Genomic DNA, 19560 nt, shown 5'->3' with positions numbered 1-19560 from the left:
AAGCCAGGGGCGACTTCTGAGCACATAGCCAGGAGTAACCCCTGAGCGTCAAACGGGTGTGGCCAAAAAAAAAAAAAAAAAAAAGAACACTCAAATATAATTTCAGTTTGAGCTAAGCAGAACAAGACATGAAGAATGTGATCACAGTAGAGACAACTGGTGAACAAATGACCCAAAAGGGGCTAGAGCATGAGTAAAGCTTGCCCTGATGTCAGTCCTTTGTGCTGTCCAATGCTGGGGACCACATGATTAGCAGGCAACCCTGGTAACCAAGGTCAGTCTCCCAATCTTCCTGGGCCATCTCATGAGGTTGAATTCCTCCCATTTTGGGAAAGAGCAATGTAACCTAAGCAAACATACGTTCATTGAAAAATGATATTAGTGTTGAGTTTAGTAAAATACACACAGAGACTAGTAATCTTTTCTTGAGACTAAATTGCCAGGGGAGAGTGCGCACGCAGTCCCCCACTACCACAAATTACGCAGTCGAGTTTCCCACATTTGGGGAAATCGCAGGGGTCAGCACGCCCGCAGTGCAATGGGCGAGCCTCACCCTGGGGAAACCACCTTCGTGATCATGGAATCGCCCCTGCCAGGTAAGTATAGGAACATTCCTATATCAGGGAGCCTGTGATTTTCAGAGGTCACTAATGATACCCAGTTAGAGAAAACACATGAAGGAAATTTCTACTCCTGTATAATATGACTGCTGTGTTAATCCTGCTATATCTACGTAATATACATACACAAACAAGCACATAGAGCTTTGCCAACTCTTTCCCTAGGATCTATGACTGACACACACAGCCAAGCCATGTTAATACCCTCTATCAGCTCTCCAATCTCATCAAGCCTGTCCTTTGGGAATACACAACAGCCTGTCAAGTCTCCACCCTAATCCAGATCTGAGATACTACAGAGAGCAGCAGTGGACACCAGGGCATGTCTGGAGCAAGTGGCCAGCAAATCCCAGCCACAGTCAGTGTCACTGCAAAGTCTTTGCCCATAGAAGTGCAGTGAGATGGGGAAATCAAAGTCCCATCCCGATTCTTCTGAATGAGTGGGTCACCTCATAAGGAGACTTTGTGACTCTGCTGAAGTAGATCTTGGTTGTGTGTCCTGAGTGACTGTGTGGACATCCAGTGTGGGATAGTGGCTGTGGGTGTTGGTCAGTCCCTTGGGACAATAGAGCTTGCTTGCTCCCTGGTTATCTAGAGGTTAGGATGTGGCACTTGGGCAGCTGAGGCATGGCGTGATTCCAGCACAGGGAAGTTTCTTTGCCGCCTCCCTTTTCTGAGGGATGGAGTTCATGCGACATTTTACAAAATATTCAGTTGGGTTTCAGTCATCAAAGGTACATCACCCTCCATCAGTGTAATTTTCCTACCACAATCTTCCCCATTTCCCTCCTCTTCCACCCTCCTGTTCTTTGGGACATTCTCTCTCTCTCTCTCACAGACACACACACACAGACACACACACACACTCATTGTCCCATTAGTACAGTTATTTGCCTGTCTTCACAACTCCTTGTGAGAAGCTTCATATCATGTGCTGGTTCTTTCAGTCTGAATCACTATTGTCTCTGGGTATTATTGTTGGATACTGTGACTTGACAGTAGCCATTTTGCTGTTCTCTGCCATTTTCCAGCTTTTCACCTACAAGCTGCCTACGTGCAGTCTTGCTGTGAGTCCTTGAGTTAACAGGAAGGAATGTGCAGCTGCAGGAGATAATTAACTCTGTAGCCCGGGGGAGAGCAACACGCCGGTACCATTCCCAGAAATGAGGTCTTACTCCCTTAACTGCATTCCTGAGTTAACAAGGCATTTCTTGTTATATATGTTACATTGTCTGTTCAAGATCATTTCTGTAAGGACATTCACCCCCACCTCCTATTGATAAGAGTTTAGGAATGTAGCTAGAAGGTCACAAGATGTTCCCATAGAAACTGCACGTTCATCATGACTTGCAGGTTGTCCTGCCCCCTATCCCACTGCCCATTTGCCTTATTTGGAAAATGATTTACTTTCTTTGTTTCATTTAACCTGAGCTGTAATTTTACCTTATATGGAGCAATGTAGTGGCTTTCGCGCCAAAAGTATGATTGACACTGCCTTTTTGCCTGCCTCCTTCGCCTTCCCTATATAAGAAGGTGTTGGACTCCATTAAAGCACCTTTGAACGGTCTGATCGTCTTAGGTAGTTATTACTAACCTCTCTCAGATTTTTCACAGGTGTGGTCGTGCTTCTAGCCCTGCTAAATAAAGGTGCGGTCGTCCGTGAGCCTCTCGACTGATTCCTGCTGGCCGGGCCCCTCCGGGGGGGCTTGCAGGACCCCGCATATTATTAGTAGCCACTCATCTCTTTTTGGAACCCCTGGCATGTTTCCAGAATCTGGTTATTGTACTTAGGAGTGCAGAGGGCATTTTTTGTATTGTGTTTTTGTGTTCCTAGGGTATATTCCTAGAAATGGTATGGGAGATCAATTTCCAGTTTTGTTTTGTTTTGTTTTTTGGGTCATACCTGGCAGTGCTCAAGGGTTACTCCTCATTCTATGCCCCAAAATTGCTCCTGGCAGGCTCACGGGACCATATAAGATGCCGGGATTCAAACCACAGTCCGTTTGCATGCAAGGCAAACACCTTACCTCCATGCTATACCTTCGGCCCCCTCAATTTCCAGTTTTTGAGGAATGTTCATGTTGTTTTCTAGAAATGCTGGACTAAATGGCATTCCCACCAGCAGTGAAATGAGTTTCTTTCTCGCTGTATCTACACCAGATCTGGTGGTTCTTTGTGATGTGTCCAGTCTGTGGTGTGAGAAACATTATTAGTTTGAAACTTCCTAATGTGAAGCACTTTTTATGTTCCTTTAGGCCATCTGTATTTCTGCCTTGAGGAAATGTCTGTTCATTTCTTGTCCCCAAGTTTTGTTGGGACTAGATGTTATTTTCTTGGTAATTTCTGTCAGTACTTTATGTATCTTAGATATTAGCCCCTTATTGTTGTTTTTTTTTAGTCACTGTTTCCTTTAAAGTGAAGAAGCTTCTTGGTTTAATTGAAGGCATAGAAGAGGTAATGTTTTGGAACCAGAAAGAAAAAGAATATAGCTGATGTCTCATTTATATATTTCAGGTGAGTGTCATGACTTCCCATACCCCAAAATACTGGCCCCAGTATGTGCTCCCTGGAGCTTGTGGCTAGGAATTACCTTTCCTGGATCAGGCTGGGTATTCATGCCGTATTCACTCCTCTCTCCATGCTATTCTTGTGATGAACGTGTTCCACGGATCTGGCCACTTATCAGTGGATGGAGGAGAGTTGGAGACAGACTCTTTCCTGCCGTCCAGTGTAGCAGGAGATGGGAGGAAGTTCAGGACAAGCCTGAACTGTAGGAAGGTGCTGTAGGAATCTTGTGTCTCAGTACGGACAAAATCCTTCACGAGAGGGAAACAGGTACACGAGCAGACGAATACGAAATATGAAATAATAAAACCACACTCAAGGATGTGGGGTCAACACATCTTCGGGCAGGAGTGCGATAGGTTTATTTTCCAAACAGGGGGGTTTATTGGGATAAGCCAGTCACAGGTGCAGAGAAGGATGTTTACAATCACAAAGCAAAGTTAATTCTGAGTTGCAAAAGAAAAGGTCACACTCAGGGCAGCTTTTAACAAACAACCCCAAACGCAAAACAAGGGAAACTAAGAAGTAGAAAAACAATCTAGGAATGTGGTTCCCATCAAGGTGAACTCTATTGTTTCCAGAGGTCAAGGAAGGGGCCAAATTCCCTAAGCTGAGTTCTCATTTTCTGAGAAGAGTCAATAGTCCAGGATCTGCCTTCTGGCTATGCTCTTGATTACCAGACACTGAGACTGCTAGGACATAAGAGGAAAAATATTGTCTTTTGATTTTAGTGCTAAATATTATCCAGAAAAGGGGTTCTCTTAATAGCCTTTGGTGCTGGGATTTCTAAAAAGAATTAGATTGAGCCTTCTCACCTCAGGCTTCTTGTTGTAAGAGTAGAACTTCTTATTTATGGGCTTTGAATTTGTATAGTTGTATTAGTATTCATATCTTTAAGGCTTTTAGTATTTACTGCCAATATCTTATATGGTCTTCGGCTCGATTAGAAGGTTCCGTCTCCCCTTGCTCGCTAGCTTTGCTTTCAATGAGCCCGACCTGGACTCACACAAATTTAGGATTTCCCTTGCCGTGCCGCCTGCTATGCCCGGCTTCCATCTTCAAGCTTGCTGGCCAACATTTCCCTGCACCTGTCCCCCCATCCACAGACTCGGAAGCTTGCATGCAAGTGGAGGAAACGCCCCCAGGAAGGACGGGCTGCTCATTGAGTGGTTCCCGAACTGAAAACAGTTGGAGGCAGCCAAGCGAGTGCTTCTGGGGTGCTGAGGCACGGAACCCGTCGGCGTCTTAGATCGGTGACCGATTCTGCCCCGGCACGTTGACGGCGAAGTCTACCGCCGCTGCCTACCGCTCACCCCAAGGGGTCGACCCGCGCAAGGAGCCATCTCAGCCACTGGTCCCGGGTCGGGCCCAGGACAGATCCCTGCGAGGACCCGAGGCCAAGTCGGCCAGGCTGTCGCTCGGGAGCAAGCTGGGAGAATCCGGGAAGCTCGGGACGGGCGCAGGGGCGAGGCTGGGTCAGCTCGAAGTCCCTCCGGCCCTTCCCGCCCAGCCTCCTTCCCGGACCCTCTCTGCAGCGTCCAAGGCTAGCATGTCCACTCCCTGGTGGTCTAGTGGTCAGGATTCGGCGCTCTCACCGCCGCGGCCCGGGTTCGATTCCCGGTCAGGGAATTCCTTTTTTTGGGGAACGTGGAGGGCTAAGCTGCGTTTCATTCTAGTCTAGCCCACCCCCCCTTACCCCCCAACGGACTGTGCCAGGAGCAGCGGGGTGCCTGGTCTTCCAGTTCTGGGATTTCGGGTCATTTTTCAGCTCCAAGGAAAGGGCAGTTTCTCGACCAAATGGAACAGCGATTTCCAAATCCCCAAACCGGGGCGCTAGCCGGACTCCCCGGGGGGCTTCACTTCGGGGGGGCAATTCCTCCTGGGGAGGAATTCCGGGGTTCGAAACATGCTCCATCCTAGGCTGGCCGCGTGCTAGGCAAACTCCCTTCTGCTGTGCTGCCTCTCAGACTCTTACACTACCTTGCCATCTAAGGGATGTGGCTGGCGTTGAAGAAAAGAGTCTTCCTCGGATCGATCCAAACTTTGGTGATTGGGGCGTCTGCGTGCCGAAAATCCTTGCCCCAGCTAGTTTTCACCCCCAGTTTTTCCTCCATTTCCCTCCCCAGCAGAGGCAACACCAAGATGCAGGCCCAAGGCTGAAACATCAGGGGGGAGGAAAATGCAGTTGGAGCACAGTTCCCACCTTCACTGCAGCTCCAGCCCTTCCTGGGATGTCTGGTCAGCCTCTGATTCTTAACCCGGAGGTTTTGCAGCAAAGAGGGGAAGCCCGTTTCCTTCATTTTCTCCATGGTGTGCAAACTTCTGAAGGAGCTGGAGGACTCCCTCGGAAAGTCCTTCCACGTGGACTAGGAGAGAGCAACTCAAACGCCTGTCTGTGGGACGAACGACCCAACTCCTTAGTTTGCAAACCACCTGCGGGAGAAGCCCTTCAGTTAGGCCCCGTAAGGGGCTGGGCGTATGGCTATGAGGCGACGAGGGGGGGCTGATGTCTGGTGATTTTTGTCACAGTACTCTCCGCCTAGAGCATCTAGGCTCCAACTCGCGGCCTAGAGCATCTCTGAGACTCGTATGGTGAGAGTTTGAGGGTGCATTTGGAAACTCACCATATGCTTACCATGAATGTGTAATGTAGCTTAGGCGAGGGGGAACTCTCCAGACTCATACTTACCTGCTGGGAATGATTAGAAGTTGGATTTCCCCAAGGTGAGGTTGACCCCTGCGATTTCCCCAAGTGTGGTAAGCTCGGGGGCATGATTTCTGATAGTGTGGACACTGCGTGTGCACTTTCCCCTGAAATGTTTTATTGCAAGAAAAGTCTTTCTTTACATACAGTACTTATTTGGCATTCATTTCTAAAGGTACTCGGATCTCTTTATGGTTTCCTGCTGCATTATACAGGTTCCGATCCCTTGCGCGCAAGCTTTGCTTTCTGTGAACCCGACTGGACTTAGACAAACTTGGGGTTTCTTGGACACGCCGCCCAGTCAGTCGGCCCTGCTTCCATCTCTACCCTTCATAGTCAAGCTCGCTCGCCCCGGCCACTCCGGGGAAGGGCCCGAGGACAGACGCCTGCAGGAGCCGAAGCCGGTGGATCCGTCGGGGATGGGCTGCGAGCCCAGCGCGCGCGCGCGCGGCCGGGGAAGAGCCTCCAGCCTCGGGATCCGTCCGGGCGAGGACGCTCCGCTCTGACGGTCTGAGACGAGGCAGCCGCTCAATTAGGCGCTCAGGTCGCACCGGGGGAGATGGAGCTTGCGCGTAGCCCAGGAGCGCGAGAGGCAGTGCTGGGGATCCTGCGTCTGAAGCCTCCCTCCGGCCCTTCCCGCGGAGCTTCCGTCTCGGAACCTTCTCTGAGATGCCTGAAGTCGGCTAATCCCGCTCCCTGGTGGTCTAGTGGTCAGGATTCGGCGCTCTCACCGCCGCGGCCCGGGTTCGATTCCCGGTCAGGGAAGCCTCTTTTTGGAGGAGTGGGAGGCATAAACTATGCTTCATTCTAGTCTAGCCCCCACCCCCAACCCAACCCCTACGAACTGTGCCAGGAGTAATGGGTGCCTCCTCCTCCAGCTCTGGGCATTCGGGTCACTTCAGCTCCAAGCAAAGGGCAGTTTCTCCCCAAGGGAAGCAGCGAGTTTCCAAATCCCAAACCGTTCGTTAGTCCGGACTCCGGGGGGCTGCTGAGGCTCATTCCTGCCTGGGGCTTTAGTTTCGGAGGCGCACCCTCCTGGTCGTCCGGGGGTGCCTCCTCCCTGAGTCCGAGCACTTCGCCCCGCTGGAGTCGCAGCCACCAGAGCCCGCGGCCCCCCGCGCCCCGGTCCGGCCTGGGACTCCTCGGGGCTCTCCGGCCTTGGCTGCGCTTCGCGAGGGACCCAGGACCCAGACACGCCCGACCCCGGCTCCGGCCACCGCGGCTGCTCTTCGGGTTCTCTTCCCTCGGGCCTCCGCTGCTCCGGCTCGGACCAGCCTGCTCCTTCGGCCTCAATGCAGCCGCTTCTCCCCGAACGAAGCTGCAGGTGGGTTCCCCGGCGGCATTTGCTCCTTATTCCACCCAGGTGCAGAAGAATGGCTGCAATGGTGTCTCTAGTCTTCTCTTTGCAATAGCTCTTGTCAAATATAAATCAGAAGCTTCTGGCTTCAGTGATCTACAAAGAACTCTTTAATCATGGAAACCTGCGTCCGTGTCAGCAATGATATATAAGGGCAAAACATAGAACGTATTGTTTCAGAGAAAAAGGGGTGGGCAATAGCAACGTCTTTCTGCATTTCTCTGCTTGTAAGATCATCAAACAAACTATCATATGTTGGAACAGTGAGTCCTCTAGGGAATTATTTTAGTTCTTGCTAGGCATTGAGGAAACGTAAGTCTAAGGCATATTATAAGGAGTATATTAATAGGAATAGTTCAGCTGAGGAGATGCTGGTCTTGTATGATGCTGTAGCGGGTTCCATCTGCAGCAAAACATGCTTCTCCTAGAACACAGTCATGTCTGATCTCTGAGTACAGAGCGAGGAGTAAGTCTGAAGGTTGTACTGTACAGTTAAAACCAAAATCATAATAATTAAATAGTATAAAAGAGTACAGTGCATAAGTATAATATCTAACAACTCTTCATTACTATTCTAGATTCTATAAACATTACTTATTATACTAGATCTTGCCAGTTGTATGAGTTTATTGGTTGTTCACGAGTGCTTTTCAATGACTATTGAAAAGTTTAATAATTAATTTATAATTAGAACAGTTAATTATTAATCATTTAAAGAGCTGTGGTTTACAAAGTTATTGATAGTTGAATTTGAGCTAGCAAACTGGTTCTGGTACCATGACTTGTGCTGGTACACCTCAGCAGGAGCCTGTCGGGATAACATATCAAACACAGCATTTTAGGAACTGGTTCAAGAATTGAGATTGCAGCCAAGGTGGTGGAAGGGAAAGGAGTTACTTCGCATAGACCAAAAAAACTCAGCTAGCCCTGCTGACTCTTGGCCTGGAACAAATGCTCACCCCGTTTGGATACAACCTAGTAATCAAGCAACTCAATATTCTTACCTCAACGAAGTTGCCATCCAAGGGGATGTAGCTGGCTTTGAAGAAAAGTGTCCTCCTGGAGTCTATTGGCAGCTGCTAAGCTTTGGTAATTGGAACATATGTGTGCTGAAAATCCTTGCCAGCTGTTTTTTAACCCAGTTTTCCTTCCATTTCCCTCCCCAGGAAAGGCAACACCAAGATGTAGGCTCAATGCTGAGGAACATCATGGGAAGGACTCCCTAAGAAAGTCCTTCAACATGGACTAGGCGAGATTGAACATAAATGTGCATCTGTGGGATGAGTGACCACCTGAAGGAGAAGCCACTTCCGTTAGGCCCCATATGGGGCAAGGCGTATGGAGATGACACGACATAGGGGCTGATATCTGGTATTTCTGTCACAATACTCCTCTGAGTCCTACACTGCGCAAGGGAGATCTGGCTCAAACTCGCGGCTGTGAGCATCTCCTATAAGACTCGCATGGTGAGAGGTTTGAGGGTGTGTGTATGTTAGTCAAACTCGCGGCTGTGAGCATCTCCTATAATACTCGCATGGTGTGAGATGTCTGAGGTGTGAGTGTCTGTGCGCACGTGTGTATAGTATAAGGTCAAAACATCGAATTTATTGTTTCAGAGAAAAAGGGGTGGACAATAGTAACTTCTTTCTGCGTTTCTTTGCTTGTTGGATCATAAAACAACTATCAGATGTTGGAGCTCTGAGTCCTCTAGGACAGTATTTTAGTCCTTGACTTTGAGGAAAAATGAGCAAGTCCTTAGATGTTATAAGAGTACATTATTATGGATAATTCAGCTGAGGAGGTGCTTGTCTTCTACAATGCTGATGTGGGTTCAATCTCCAGCAAAAAATGGTTCTCCTAGAGCACAGCCATATCTGATCTCTGAGTACAGAGCCAGGAGTAAGTCTGAAGATTGTGCTGTATAGCTAAAAGCCAAAATCATAATGACAAATGAAAGTATAAATCAGAGCACAGTGTATAAGTATAATATCTAACTACTTTTCACAACTATTTCAGATTCTCTATTTTTTTTTCCTTTCTTTGGTTTTTGGGCCACACCTGGCGTTGCTCAGGGGTTACTCCTGGCTGTCTGCTCAGAAATAGCTCCTGGCAGGCACGGGGGACCATATGGGACACCGGGATTGGAACCAACCACCTTTGGTCCTAGATCGGCTGCTTGCAAGGCAAACGCTGCTGCGCTATCTTTTCAGGCCTATTTCAGATTCTCTTAAGATAACTTATTATATTAGATCTTGCCAGGTATATGAGTCTATTGGTGGTTCACGAGTGCTTCTCAATGGTCTTTTAATTACTTAAAGAACTGTGGTTTACTAAGGTATTGAAAGTTGAGTTTGAGCAGAAACTTATTTGTATAGTCATCTAGATTCTAAATTGAATTATACTATTTTCTTTATATCTTCAAGACTGATATACTGAATGAATGACTAAATCATCTTAAACTTGGATAAAAATATAAATAAGCAATAAACTGTGTGTTTCATATTCAATATATCTAACTTATTGAAGTTATAATGACTTGTGCTGGTACACCTTAGCAGGAGCTTGTTGGGTTAACATATCAAATAGATCATTTTAGGGACTGGTTCAAGAATTGAGATTGCAGCCAAGGTGGTGGAAGGGAAAGAAGCAAGTCAACATTCTTACAAAAACGAAATTGCCATCCAAGTGGATGTGGCTGGCTTCAAGGAAAAGTGTCCTTCAAATCTATCTAGCAGCAGCTGCTAAGTTTTGGTGATTGGGGATTCTGAATGCGAAAATTTTTGCCAGCTGTTTTTCACCCCCAGCTTTCCTTCTTTTTCTCTCCCCAGCAAAGGCAACACCAAGATGCAGGCCCAATGCTGAGGAACATTAGGGGCAAGGATATGCAGTTTGGATCACCGCTCACACCTGCACTGCAGCTCCAGCCCTTCCTGGGATGGTCTGGTTAGTCTTTGATTCCTAACCCAGAGGCGCTGCAGCAAAGAGGGGAGGCTTGTTTCCTACATTTTCTCCCAGCGTGAAAACTTTCGAATGAGCTGGAGGACTTCCTAGGAAAGTCCTTCCAGTGCGGACTGAGAGATTGAGCTTGACTCTTGTCTGTGGGACCAGTGACCAAACTACTTACTTGCAAGCCACCTAGAGAAGATGCCACTTCAGTTATGTCTCCAAAGAAGTGGGGCTGATGCTGGTGATTTCTGTCACAATACTCTGCTGTGTCCTACACTGTGCAAGGAAGATCTGGCTCAAACTCTCCTCTGGGAACACCTAGTGTATGAGGAGTATCTGGAGAGTTTTGAAGGTTGTGTGTCTAAAGAGACCATGGTTTTACAGTGGATGGAGGACATAGGTTGTATGAGAAAGTCTGTAAGTTATAAGTATGAGGTAGATAGAGTATCCTTAAAGGCTGGTTTCCCTGTCAGAAGTTCATGCTTTCTCTGTAATATGGTGATTTCTATGATTTCTCCAAAAGTGGTTAATTTTACTGCAGTTTGTGGCAGAATTTGACATATACTGTGTTTTTACTTTGTACTCTTAGTTACAAAGTAATTTATTTCTTGGTTTTGTATTTGTGTTTCTAAAGCTACTTGCATTTTTGTTTGCTGGGCTCTTGGTCCCAAGTCAAAGTGACTACCTTATCTGAAATCTGCAGGCAAGTCAAGCGCCCAACGGCTATGCTATTGCTCTGGCCCTGAAGTCTTGCTTTCCTAAGCTGGACCTGGACTCTCACAAATTTAGTGTTACCTTGTCATGCTGCCCGGTTTCCATTTCCAACCTTCATGTTCAGTGCCCCTCGCACCACCACAGAGGAAAAAGCTTGCATTGAACTGAAAACAATTCTGGGAGGTAGCCAAGTGAGTGCTTCTGAGTATTTCTGAGAGATGGAACTCATAGATGTCTTTTTTTTTTTAATTATTTTATTTTATTTTTTGGGGGGGTCACACCCAGCAGTGCTCAGGGGTTACTCCTGGCTCTATGCTCAGAAATAACTCCTGGCAGGCTCGGGGGACCGTATGGGATGCTGGGATTTGAACCACCATCCTTGTGCATGAAAGGCAAACGCCTTAACCTCCATGCTATCTCTGCAGCCCCAGATGTCTTTTATTAATGACCAATTCTACCCTGGGATTGGACAGCTGAGTATCATCTCTCCACTGCTGACCACTCACCTGAAGGACCCACCTTACAGAGCCACCTCTCCCCTTGCTTTCCAATGTGCTAGTGCAAGAGCTCTACCAGCAGCCCCAGGCCACAGCCTGCCGCAATGAGCTTTGAGAGATAGGGAGTACCTATGTCAAACAGGCCCAGGCTTGGGTTCCAGGGATGGACCTGCCCATCCAGCCAGGTCATGCTGGAAGCTGGAAGCAGGAGGGAGGGGCATCCCCAGGCTGAAGACTTGGTTGAGCAGAGGCAGGAAGCTTCAGGTGGATGACAAGCAACCATGAAGAATGGCAGGTGATGGTGGAACCAAGCTCCCCTTCCAGAAAGCAATGTTATAGGAGTATTTTACCTACGTGTTGTTCTATGTACCTTAGAGTTTCAGGCCTGATATTAGGGTCTTTAATCCATTTGGGTTTGTTCATAGTGCATGGTGTTAGATGGGGGTCTGAGTTTCCATTTTTGAAAGTGCCTAACCTGTTGTGCCAACACCACTTGTTGAAGACGCTTTCCTTGTTCTATTTCGAATTTCTTGTCCTTTTATCAAAGATTAGCTGATTGTATGTCTGGGGAACATTCTCTGAATACTCAAGTCTATCCCACTGATCTGAGGATCTGTCTTTATTCCAATACCATGCTGTTTTTTTGTTTTGTTTTGTTTTGTTTTTTGGATTTTTGGGCCACACCCGGCATTGCACAGGGGTTATTCCTGGCTGTCTGCTCAGAAATAGCTCCTGGCAGGCACGGGGGACCATATGGGACACCGGGATTCGAACCAATCACCTTTGGTCCTGGATCGGCTGCTTGCAAGGCAAACGCCGCTGTGCTATCTCTCCGGGCCCATACCATGCTGTTTTGATATCTATTGTTTTGTAATACAGTTTAAAATTGGGGAAAGTAATGCCTCCCATATTTCTTTTCCTAAGGATTGCTTTAGCTATTTGTGGGTGTTTATTGTTTCAAATGAATTTCAGGAGTGTTTGACCCACTTCTTTGAAGAATGGCATGGGTATCATTAGAGGGATTGCATTAAATCTGTACAATACTTTGGGGAGTATTTCTGTTTTAATGATATTAATCCTGCCAATCCATGTGCAGGGTATGTGTCTCCATTTCCTACTTCTTGAAGCAGGCATTTGTAGTTTTCTTTGTATAGGTCCTTCATCTCTTGTTGACTGCAAGATATTTGAGTTTGTGGGACTCTAACATGAATGAAATATTTTTTTAATGTTCATTTTTTTCTCTCTCATTGTTGGTGTATAAGAAGGCCATTGATGTTTGTGTGTTAATTTTGTAGCCTGCCATTTGCTATATTTCTAAAAGCTTTTTGGCAGAGTCTTTAGGGTTTTCTAAATATAGTATGTCATCTGAAACAGTGAGAGCTTGACTTTTTCCTTACCTATCTGTATGTCCTTCATATCTATTTTTTGCCTAATCACTATGGCAAGTACTTCCAGTATTATGTTGAATAGGAGTAGTGAGAGAGAGCAGCTTCTCTTGTACCAGATTTTAGGGGAAAGGCTTTTAGTTTATCTCCATTGATAATAATATTTGCCATTGGTTTGTGATAGATGTATTGAGATAATTTCTTTTTATTCCCACCTTGATGATTTTATTAAGATGTGTGTTGAATCTTACCGAATGCTTTCTCTGCATCTATTGATATGATCATATGACTTTTAATAATGCTCAACATTGAACGAACATGTGTACAAGAGCAAATTTTCTAGGGTTTGGGTTATTAACACATGCAGTGAGAACCCTTTGGTGTAAAAGGCCATGAAGGAAGCAATAGGTAGGCTCAGAATCTAGGGCAAGAAACTCAAGAAGATTTTACTGGAAGAAGTAGCAATTAGGCCCACTAACATTGAAAAAACCATGTGGGAACGGGGAGGAGGTGAATATGTTGGCATATACATAGGCAGAGAATTCATTGAAACACTAGTGAATGGAGGCTGCATGGGAGGAGCCAATAGGGGAGAGATAGGAGCCATGGCAGAAGATGGAGGAGCCAATACAGCAGAGGCAGGAGGAAGTGGCAGCATATAATAGGGAAGTCGGTTGACAGGAGAATAAACAGGAGCAGAGGGCACCTGCAGGGGCTGAGCAGGCACTGAAGCCAATGGTATATTTCATTAGTCTTCATCCATGTTTGGCTTGGCTGCGAAATGAAGGAGACGCTATAGTTTCTCCCCAAACTGGTGATGACAGGTACATTTTGGCTTCCAGAGGTGCTGTTACGATTCAGCAGTTTTCTCAGTCTTCTCATCCTGGCCTGGCAGTTCTTGAACCAGACCTTAATTCTTTTTTCTTTCTTTTTTTTTTAATTTTATTTTGACCAAAGTGGATTACAAATCTTTCACAGTAATTTTTTAGGTACATAGTGATATTGAATCAGGGACACTCCCACCACCAATGTTGTCCTCCCTCCACCCCTGTTCCCAGCATGAATTCCACATCCCCCTCTATTACTGCTTGGGTTGCTAGTATAAGTGGTCCCCTCTGTGTCTAGCATGTTTGATCATTCTTTTATTTCTACTTAATGTTCATACAACTGTCTGGTCTTGGTACCCTCCATTATTTTCCCCTCAACTTGTGAGGTGAGATAAGATGGCTCAAATTATATGGTTTTGTTTGAAGAAAAGGAAAAAACTGAGGCAAAAATCAAACAAGCAAAAAATGGGATGAGTCCTCCTAGAGGCTATAAATATCAATTTAAGAGAAGGGAAAAAGGGAGAAACCTAACAATACTAAAAAATTAAAAAAAAATCCAACAAAAAAACTCGAAAAGCACCACAGCAATAAAGATACCAACCACACAATAACCATGGTCCTGAAAAAAAAAAAAGCACACACACACACACACACGGGAAAAAAGAAAGCAACAAATAACAACAATAGCAAAAGCAAAAAATGTTAATTTGTGCTTGTCTTTTTTTTTTTTCCTTGCATAGGCACAGTAAATATTGGGGAAATTAGAAAAGGAATTTCCTTGGCTTAAGAGATACAGGGTTTCTCTGCCCTTGAAGTATACTGTCATGGAAATAATGGTAGGCTGCATACATGTTCTTTTACTCTCCCCTTGGTCCTTTGATGGTGCCTTCTCTATCGTGGATGATAAAATCCTGCCTCTAGAGATCTTGGTATTTTCACAGGTCCAACGATGGAGCCTAGGATGGAGTCTTTCTTTATGGTTCTAGAAGTTCTGTTCCATCATTGTTTTAATCAGTCTTCTGTAGTTGATTTTTGCCCAAATCCTCGGATGAAGTATAGAATAGAGTTTTTCCTTATATTTCCAGAGGATCTGCTTGGATGCAGTTGTCTCATTCAGACCTCTGGAGTTAGAGATCTTGGTTGTTGTACAAATCATAGGCCAAGGCCTAAACTAGAGTCCTTTTTTATTGGTCCCAGGATAAGTTCTGCCCAGTCATGGTTATCACAGTCAGTCTTCTATAGATATTGAAGTTGGCTTTTATACCAATCAAAGAATGACATGACTTCTAAATTCATCTTATTGTTAGGTGAGGTAAGACAACCTGCTCTTAGTCCAAGTTGTTGCCATTTCCTCATTATTAGGATGTCATATGAAAACTGGCACATGTTGGTGTTAGAGCAGTTTTAAGAATGTCTCAGAGGGAGTTTGGTTCCTGGAGCTATTGCTGAAAACTATCAGTTCTATGTCTGATATCTAGGGTTTAGGGTTGGATGGTCACTGTCTAATCACATGGAGTCTAAATTAGGACATGACATATGTTCAAGGTGGGAGGTGCCCCTGTATTATAAAGGATATGAGTTCCTATCCATAGTAGATAAGAGCTTGTTTCAATAAGCAAAATTTCCCCATTTTTAGTATGCATTTTCAGGAAGAAATGGTGGTATATTATATTGCTGGTGCATTTAGGGGTGAGAGTGTCAGGCTCCATCATCTCTGTGCCCTGGTTTTGACCTGAGCTATTATTCTCGGCAAGACTTTTTTCTTGTAGGTTTTTGTATCAATCAGAACCAAAACAGGTAGAGTTAAGGAAGAAGAGAAAACAGAAACAAGACTATATATATATACTCACATATATATAAAGGAAAAAAATAAATAAAAAATAAGTTTAAAAATATTAAGGAAACAAAGTGATACAGAAGACTACCTTACATTTGGGAATAAACAATTTTAAGAGGTCTTATTATATAGGTCTTAAACTTATAAAGGACATATAGGCTTCCCCATTGTCTTTTGATATTTTCTTGGGGTCTTGTTGAGATTGAGAAACTATTTTTGGCAGAAAGGGCTCCGGTAGAGTTCTTGCACTAGGTAACCTTCTGGAGCTAAGTTCAGTATCAAACACCAGTTCACATGGGGGGGTGTGAGAAGGAGGGCCACAGAGCATGAGTCCAACAGGGGTGTTGGTTGTAGATTCTTGCTGGACGATGAGATGTGGGGCTGGGTGGGTATCCATTTGCTTGGGATCTGGGTGATGGCTTTTTGGGGCAGGAGGTCCAATATTTACATAATTAGCTTAGGTATAGCTTAAGAAAAAGAGGAAGAAAGATCAAAAGATAAGAAGAGAACAGAAAACTAGATAAATGTAGTAAAATAAGGTTAAATTAATAAATCAAAATGATGATGAGGAAGAAGAGGTGAAGAAGAAAGGGGAAAAAGAAAAAAGTGAGAAGAGAGGATTGAGAGAAAGGAAATGTTAATTTGCCCAAACATGTTCGATGAGTAGTAGGTCCTGTAATATAAGTCTATGGTTCACAGTTGATTGTTTCAGTGGTCTGGATGGTCACATGCTTTAGGTCCTAATAGAGGCTATAAACCAGAGAAAAGGGTATATTGGAATGTTTTATCTAGACATTTTTATAATGCAAACTGAATATATTGTCTAGAGTGACTGAGCACTGAGGTATCAAATTAGGTTATCCACCCTTTGTATCCAAGAACCCCTGTGGTCAGAGAAACCGAGAGGTTATTTTAAATCTAGTAATAGTAAGACATTAAAACACATGGTTATGAAAAGCTTCTGCTAGAATCTCTGGCTTCCAATCATGTTCTTCACCTGTAACCCTGTATAAGAGCCCTAGGACATTATTATAGGCCTTTGCAGTAGAAGATTGATTACATAGCTGCTTGCTCGCTTGGAGTTTCTACCCTATTAGACTGTTATTATTTGTTCCTGGAGTGAAAATGCCCTTGGAAGCTTCCCCTAAGGGGAGAGAATTCCGGCCAGCAGTTTCTCTCAACCCAGGGAACAGCCAGAGGACATCTCCAAATTATTCGCAAATGGCCTGAATCACCCAGCACCTACAAACCGAATTAGGAGAGGTTAATAAGAAAGACTCAAGATGACAGTTGCCATTCAAGAGCTTTTATTCAGGAAAAAGCTGGGTCTTTTATCCCCTAGCAATTAGGGGAGGTTTCATGAAAAGCAGGAAGCATCACTTAGCCAATCACATTTGGCCAGGTACATACAAAATATCCAATGATAACATTTCTTCCTCACAAGGCAAATACGGCTAACTTGTTTTCCTGGGGTACAAGGCAGGAAGCTGGATTGCAACAGTGGGGGAGGAACAGATCATAGGACTTCCTTATCTAAGCAGGACATCTGGTTTCAGTTACAGGAACTAGCTTCAAAAGGCAAATGTTATAAACAACTTTAAGGTCAAAGAGGGAGTGGAGAAACATAGCAATACATTGTAAAGATGTTTTGTTCAGAAGTAGAAGAGGGTTCAAGTCCCCAGGGCAAATAACAAATGGAACATGCATTGAGCAAGTTCCTGTTGCAAGGGCCAAATTTAATCATGCTGCTTTTCCTGTTAGCTCAGGGGCAAAAAACCACAACTGCCAGCAAAGCAAGAAGATGGCTGGTGGGTGTAAGCTTCTTCACAGAAACGGTGGGTGCTTGGTCGCCCACAGAGGGTTTGGTTTTTGGGTTACTTCTGGCTTTACGCTCAAAAATCACTCCTGTCAGGCTCAGGGGACCATATGGGATGCCGGGATTCAAACCACTGTCCTTCTGCATGCAAGGCAAATGCCTTACCTCTTTGCTATCTCTCCGGCCCCTGAGATGTATTCATTTTAAAAATATTTTCCAGCTCTTTCAGATGATGTGTAGTGAAGGGCTGGGATGTTTTCATGAGTCTGGGTGTTCTGCTGCTGACTTCCAGCCATGGCTCCGTTGACTTTGCCATCATCATCCTTCTTCTCCTTGGGATTCTTGCTTTCCTTCACTTTGCTATCATTAGCCTCCTTCTTGGGATACTTGCCTTCCTTGAGTTAACTGTCATCTTTCTTCTCCTTGGGATTCTTGCCTTCCTCCACGTTCCCCTTCTCCTGTTCCTCTTGACCTTTATTAATGCCATCACCATCCTCATTGCCATCTCAGCAAACTTCTGGTTGCTGTGGGTTGGACTCCTCAGCGCTGCCACTGGACTCCTTGCTCGCCCTCTATGCTTAGGATCACTATTTTAATTTCCTCAATAGTGATGGGGCTGTTTAGATATGCTACCTCATCCTTATTCTACCGTGGAAGGTCATCAGAGTCCAAGAATTTATCTATTCCAGGTTCTCATGTTTTATGGCATAGAGTTTCTCAAAGTAGTCTCTGATTACCTTTTTTTTTTGACTCTCTGCAATATATGAGTTGATCTCCCCCTTTCCATTTCTTCTTCTTCTTTTTTTTTTGTTTTTGTTTAGGGGTCCCACCAGATGATCCTCAGGTTACTCATGGTTCTTCAGTCAGAAGTTGCTCCAGGCAGGCTCAAGACCATGTGGGAGGTTGGGATTCGAACTGCAGTCTGTTTGGGTCAGCTGCGTGTAAAGCAGTCACCCTATCCATTAAACCATCATCACTCTGCCCTTTTCATTTCTAATCCAGTTTATATCTCAGGATTCTAAGAAAAATAAAAGACATTATTGTAGTAATGCCCAGAATTGAGGTCCAGAAGGACCAGCATATGGTATGAAGCTCACCACAAAGAATGTGAGTGCAGTTAGAGAAATAAATACACTAACAATAGCCATAACAATGTTAATGAGTGAGAGAAGTAGAATGCCTGTCTCAAATACAGCAAATAGTGGGGGAGAATGGAGATGGGGCATTGGTGGTGGTAATGTTGCACTGATGAATGGGGGTGTTCTCTTTATGACTGTAACCCAACTACAATCATGTTTGTAATCATAGTGTTTAAATAAAGATATTACAATTAAAAATAAAAATAAACTGTTTCCCACATTGACACTCTATATGGGAAGTATTGTCTCAAAATTAGGAAAGCAAAATGAGACTGTGTTTACATATACAGAGCTTGAGACCAAGAAAATTTTTCCAACAATATTCTCTGGCATAGTAAGTATAGTTTTCTTTCTGTGTATGGAGTAAAAAATTATTAACTTATGAAAAAGATCTTCTTAATTTGGACTGTGTTATCTGATTCACTCTTGGAAAATCACACTAACTCTAGAAAGAAGACAAAGATGAACTCTATACTAGATAACTATGAAGAATCCTGTATTTCAATTCAACAGTGACATTAATGTCCTGGGTTCTAGGCATCAGTACTGAATAATCCTAGTTAGCAAGACAGGAAGCAAATGTTCTTGAGGAATGTTTATTTTCATTATGAAACTTGTATAGAGCTTTGTATTTATAATATTATGTCATCAGCAGTTGGAAGACTACGGAGGAGTCATAAAACTATGTACATTACTGTTGTTCCTTTTTATAAAGCTAAATCATGATGTTTATGTTACACATAATTTTTGGTGTTGCCGAATGAACATTATATCCTGGTAAGAAGATGGCTTAAATGATTGACAGAATCCATCAGATAATGGGTTAATATCCAAGTTCCAAGCTTTATAAAGCTCTCACCAACTCAACAAAACCCAAAATCTGATGACCCCATCCAAATAAAAGGATGAATAGATGTAGAGACATGAAGATATATGGATGGGCAATAGTTATAAGACAAAGTGCTTATCATAGCTCATGATTAGGGGGTATACAAATCAAATAATGTTTAGATATCATGCCAGTGATAATGACACATATCAAGAAAGGATAAAGCTAATGCTGTAAAAAAGAAGCTTGTGGAAAGAACATGTGGAAAGAAATAAATCTTCCTTTTATGTTAGGAATGTTATCTGGTTCAGTCTCTATGGCAAT

The 19560-nt window shown here is 44.4% G+C and overlaps 3 non-coding genes across 3 annotated transcripts; 2 read left to right on the top strand and 1 right to left on the bottom strand.

The window, feature by feature from the left end:
- Positions 1 to 440: 440 nt before the first annotated feature.
- LOC126021603 (U1 spliceosomal RNA) lies at positions 441 to 604 on the bottom strand. The gene has a single exon (XR_007500104.1). It is a non-coding gene; the product is annotated as a U1 spliceosomal RNA (small nuclear RNA).
- Positions 605 to 4742: 4138 nt separating this feature from the next.
- On the top strand, positions 4743 to 4814 carry TRNAE-CUC (transfer RNA glutamic acid (anticodon CUC)). Its single transcript has one exon. It is a non-coding gene; the product is annotated as a tRNA-Glu (tRNA).
- Positions 4815 to 6582: 1768 nt separating this feature from the next.
- TRNAE-CUC (transfer RNA glutamic acid (anticodon CUC)) lies at positions 6583 to 6654 on the top strand. Its single transcript has one exon. It is a non-coding gene; the product is annotated as a tRNA-Glu (tRNA).
- Positions 6655 to 19560: the final 12906 nt, after the last annotated feature.

This window comes from Suncus etruscus, chromosome 10 (assembly GCF_024139225.1).
Source record: "Suncus etruscus isolate mSunEtr1 chromosome 10, mSunEtr1.pri.cur, whole genome shotgun sequence".
NCBI lineage: Eukaryota > Metazoa > Chordata > Mammalia > Eulipotyphla > Soricidae > Suncus > Suncus etruscus.
The sequence above is the reverse complement of the archived record's forward strand: the minus strand, read 5'-3'. Positions and strand labels throughout refer to the sequence as shown.